The 5,954-nt window shown below is 33.0% G+C and overlaps 1 pseudogene; it reads left to right on the top strand.

The window, feature by feature from the left end:
* The first annotated feature begins 3,962 nt into the window (after positions 1 to 3,962).
* Positions 3,963 to 5,622, top strand: LOC149218842 (uncharacterized; annotated as a pseudogene).
* Positions 5,623 to 5,954: the final 332 nt, after the last annotated feature.

The following is a 5,954-nucleotide window of genomic DNA, read 5'->3' as shown; positions in this document are numbered from 1 at the left end:
TTTATTGTTTGTGATGTTTATTATAAAACGTATTCATAGTATATAAACAATAACATGCAAACTTGTTATAAAGAAATTCCATGGAATGGGATCCCATAAATTCTTCCCTTGAAAGTGTAATTGTGTGCTTGAACTTCATGCTCTCTTTAGTCTCCTCTGTCCATAATGCTTTGGGTTGTTGTTTTATGTCTTCCTATGCATTATCCTAGATTGACAAGGCTTGGTTTTGGTCTTGTGCTCGTAGATGATATATTACCTATTCTATCCTTGTACATTCTAGTCACTTGTTACATTCCTATGTTTTGTGCACATTGTATGCCATTTTCTTTGTTCCCAACAACTATATTGTCTAAAACTTGCAGAAGGAAAATACTAGGGGATCCTATAGTTCATTGGAATCAAATGAAAAATTCCATGTAAACATAAAGAATATCTATCTTGATTGCAATTTGATATAGATGAGACAATGTTTTTGCATTCCAAGTTATGAGTCACAGTGTTTAAACTTTAAACTGGACATTGACAATAAAACATGTGATTCATATTGGATTGTCAATGACACATTGATAGAAAAACATGTGATTCATATTGGATTGTCAATGGCACATTGACAATAAAACATTTCATAAGAGAATTATGTGTTCGATTATGCATTGTTTTTGGATATCTAAGTAGGCAACCAAGGGAGAGGCTCAATGTGATTTGACATGCATGCAAGCAAATCCTATTACAATAGTATACAGAGCCCGATGTGTGTGTGAGGAAAATTTTATTTTGCATGAATGGACAAACTAGTAAATGATGTGAGGACTGTTGTTTTTTTCTAATCTTATGATAGACTGTAAGTTGAGGATTTACACTATTCTGAACCTAGGTGCATAAGACAATATATATTTTAGATTAAAACAATTTCTATTTATATATGAATATATGCAACATGATATGATATGATGAAGGGAGGATGACATACCATATAGCCAAATGGAATGTAAGTAAGCATGACTGATATAAGCCTTGACAAAATCCCACTCACAACCAAGAAGACTACAAATATTACTAATCTTTCTCAGGATACAATGTTAATTGTTCCCCTCTCCACACAGACATGTAGGTTATAGCTTTTTAGCCTACCCTTCAACAACTATAGGAAGGACATTTATTCTTCCCGCCAAGCACCAATGGTTGCATGAGCTCACATTTCAATAGTGGTTTACCTTCCAGTGTTTTGTTAGGACAATCCAACCCACACATAGTGCTTACCAATTATGCAGTCTCCTTCACTGGAAAGAGGGTTAGCATAAACATAAATTGTGAATGATTTTCTCTTATCAGGGAGAAGTTGATGAAATTTAGTCACTAAGTTCCACTTCCAATGGACTTAGTTGTTATATGTATTATGATTGTAATTTGCAATTTTCACTTTATTTTTCCAATCTTATTATACATGATTCTTAAGGGGCTTGGTCCAAGACTCCAATCACCCACCAAAATATGTATATTTTGGTTAACCCTAGGAGACATGGTAAAAAATGATCACACTTCATCAATTTTGTACTTCTATAAATACCTAATACAATGATGTGAAAATTGCAAAAATCTCGTCTCTCTACTACCATGTTTGATCTCTTGGGGTTTCCTATTCTTGTATGTGAGTATTTGCACTCCTAACAACTGTTTAATGTACCTATTGATTTTATTTCTAGAAATGAAAAATTGTTACTCTGCTTCCCTTTTGGAGGACTTTTTTTTAGATTCCTATTTCAACAAAAAATTATCTGCTCAACAAATATTCAAATTTTTAAGTTTTCTTTTTCTAAAATTTCATTTATAGCCAAGATGCAACGTGATACCTTGACAACATGTTCCATGGAGAGAGGAGCTCATATATCTCTTATTTCATGCAGTGACTTTTCCATGGTTCTTGAATGTCTTATAGGTCTTGCACTACAATCTTTAATAACAATTATAAATAGGCTTGAAATCACTGATGTAGTTCCCAAAAATGCAATGAAAATACTGAACAAGATTCACTCACATAATGAGAATCAACATTCTCTGGGACTGGACCTGCATATGAAGTCCTGCCAGTGAAACATTATTTTTCAAATTGACTAGTATTTTAATCATTTCTGGAAATTCCACTTCATGAAGTGGATCAAAATATAGAGGATAAAGATCAGTCTTTGTTTTCTAAAACCAAATTCAAATTTATTATTTGAATGCAAAATACCTCAAAGTTGTAACCTCTTACAACTATTGTATTCTGACTTCTCTCATTACACAATAAATGCAGGCTGAAAGGATAGCCACATTTGACATCAAGAACTAAAATCAGTTATCCAAACCTCATAGAGTTAGCAGGGATGCATGCAACATGTAGAAGCACGAAGATGCATGGAACCTAAAGTAAAGAAAATCAGTAATTCTATTAACACATTTATAATCAACCATTTAATGTTGAATGTATTTAAAAGAAATATGGTTTACATATAATAGTTGTCATTTAGGCAACCCTTATGCCCAGTGAAATCTGATCAAACTAGACATGAACAAACATTATTAAGTCTAGACATCATATTGACATTTTTAAAATGAAACCCTTTTAAAGATATCTATTAAAAATGTGGTAAGGTGGTTTCTATACTCTGTAATAATTTCTATGAGGAAACAAAACCATCTTCAAGAACTACGAATTGAATCAACCATTGAACCTTAAGTTGCGTAGCATAGCTACAAATTGGACTTTTGTCATTGTGGCCAACTCTAAGTGTATGGCACATGTTTTGGTTTGGTGGTCGCACTCTGTCATAATTGTATGTGGAAATATAAGCTTCTTCAAGGCTTATGTATTAAATCAAATATTGAATCTTAAGTTGTGTACTTAATCTACAGATTGGACTTTCCCATTATGACCGATGTTAACTCTATGGCATAAATTCTTATACCTTATTCTCTTGATTATACTTTTCATGAAGGAAAAGATAAAGTGTGCTCATTTGGAACTCCTACTTGTCAAACAGGCCTCTTGGTGTCCATGAAAATATTGTTGTTAAGAAAATTGAAAATCAAACACACATCAAAAGTTCAAAGACATTATTTTTTCTTATGAGATATTGTTAAATAGAAATTAATCAATTTCATTATTCTCTTAGCCATTTTCTTTCACTTTCTGTTGTAATATCTTCTGATTTTTCATAGGGTAATGCAGGTAAGGGAACTCCCATTGGTGTGTTCTTCTCCTCACTGTTGTTGTAATGAGTGTTTAAAAATGGCCAAAAGGGATGCTCCCTTAAGAATGCTAATATATTTACCTGCCCTTAAGAATCTGAATATGTTAACCAAAAATTTTTGATCTCATGCTAGTAGATCTACATTGAAAAGGTGTAACGACAACATAAATATCTCCTCAAACAAGTTCTCATCCACATGCTAATTTCTTTAAAACAATGCTCATCCACATGCTATATATTATTGATTAGTTCACATTGAAATGGTTTCAGAAGAAGGAACCCTCTACAAGTACTGGCGAATAGTAGCACCATGGACACGTGCTAATACTCCTCAAGCTAGGGAACCTTCTCCATGTAAATTTCAGTCACAAAATGACCAACATAGTCCATTTAAAAGTAGCACTGTAATTAGTGGTTAATATCACCATACAAAGGTTGTATAAGTTCCTAATAACAACTTAAATATGTTTTTCATCCACTCCCAATTTGTTCTAAGATGAAAATCATTTGGAGAAGAAAAGTCTCTACTACTGGTCTCATATCTCTGTAATCAGTAAAAAGTTTCAACAAAACAGAGTTCCTAATTCTTTTATGAATGTCCTTAGGAATCACATCAAGCATTGGATTTAATACCAAATTTGAAAGGCAAATAGATCGGATGAATCGGAAAAAAATTTGGAGGAAATGGAACTCACTACAAATGTTCCATGTGGTTATCCATAAACCACATTAATTATGGGCTTTGGAAATGCTTGAAAGTTTGATGAATCTTGCAATTTACTAAATAGAATGAGAGAACAAATATGGAAGCTTGACACCATAACATATAACTATATTCTTATTTTCCTTGGAAAGAGAAGCAGAGGAAGAAACTTATATCCTTTTCACTAAAATGAAAATGGATGTAGAACCTAATCTCTCCATTTATAATATTATGATTGATATCCTATGCAAGAAAAATATATTAGATAATAATACAAAGTGCTGGAGATAATGGAACATGGAGGATTTTTTACAAATGCAATGACAATTAACATCATGATTGATAGGTTTTGTAAGATTCAGAGGTTGGATGATGCTTACAACCATTTTGACAGTTTAAGAGAAAAGGTTTGTAGGTGAAATGTAGTAACATAAACTTCTCTGGTTGATGGTTTAGGTAGGAAACACATGGTTGATGGAGCATATAGGCAATTTGAAATGATTTTGTATGACGGTCATCCACCAAACAATGTTGTATATGCGTCTCTTATTAAGAACTTTTTCAAGTGGGGTAGGAAAGATGATGGGCATAAAATCTTAAAGGATATGATTCATAGAGGTTGCACACCAAATATAACACTTTATAATTTATATCTGAAATTTCTTCTTAGAGCAGGGTAGATTGACAAGGCTCGAAGGATTTTTGAAGAAATTAAAGAGCATGGATAGTTCCAGATGTTTGTACTTTACAATGCTGCATGGCCTTAAAAAGATTGGTGAAGCAAAGAAAACATACATGCTGTTTTATGCAATGAAAGAGCAAGGCTGTGAACTCGATACTCTTGCATGTAACACTACCATTGATGATTTTTGGAAGTCAAGAAAGGTGAAAAAATCCTACCAACTCCTTGAAGAAATGAGGATAAAGGGCCATTCTCCTAGGCTAGTTTCTTATGGAGCACTTATTGATGGACTTGTAAAGGTTGACTAACTAGATGAGGCATACATGATTTTTTAGGAAGGCCAAAGGCATAGTTTCAAATGTATTTGTTTATAGCAAACTTGTAGATAGTTTTGGAAAGGTGGGAAGAATAGACGAGGCATAATTGATTATGGATGACATGATGCATAAAGCCTTGAACCCGAATGTATATTCATGGAACTGTCTACTTCACGCTCTCATCAAGGTAGAGGAGATAAATGTAGCATTTGTATGTTTTTGGTCAATGAAAGATTTGAAGTACTCCCCAAATGTTGTGACTTATAGTATTACTATATATGGCTTTACATAGTGTGGAAATTTAACAAATATTTTTTGTTTTGGTAAGAAATGAAAAAGCTTGGCCATACACCTAATGTGATTACATACACCACTATGATTCATGGTCTGTCTAAGTCTGGGAATATAACATAGGCCTATGATTTATTTGATAAATTAAAAGCCACAGGCCGTAAGCCTGATTCTGCATGTTATAATGGCCTTATAACTGCGCTGAGCAATGAAAATAGATCAATGGAAGATTTCAAGGTTTTTGAGGAAACACGATTGAATGGATGTAAAATATGTGTTAAAAGTTGTATTATGCTTCTTGATGCCCTTCACAGGGCTGAAAATATTCAGTAGGATGCCATTGTAGTTGTTGTTTTAAGGGAATCAGCGAAATCTTAGGATGCTTCAAAATATTTGTAATCCTGGATTACATGAAGGTCCAAAGTACCAAATATTATCAGGGCATATAGGAATGCATAAACATTCTTTACATTAAACATATTCCTATCATGCTTGCTTCTAGGTTATTGTCTTTTAATTCTTACTTGATCTTCTTGAAATTCATTTGTTGGGAAAGTTGTTTTCCAATTATTGGTTTCTTGAAAAATGTTGACCCCGGTTGAAGGGTTACATGGCTTAATAGTTGATGATTGAATTGTTTTCATTGTTGAAGGGAAATCATTGAAATATACATGTGCGGGATCCCAAATCACAACTAAATATTTTATCTTAAAATTTCTAAAATAACATTG

This window comes from Pinus tabuliformis, chromosome Q (assembly GCF_031772625.1).
Source record: "Pinus tabuliformis cultivar Carrire ecotype Pingquan chromosome Q, CPIR1, whole genome shotgun sequence".
NCBI classification, from domain to species: Eukaryota; Viridiplantae; Streptophyta; class Pinopsida; order Pinales; family Pinaceae; genus Pinus; species Pinus tabuliformis.
This window is presented reverse-complemented; position numbering and strand designations above follow the sequence as displayed.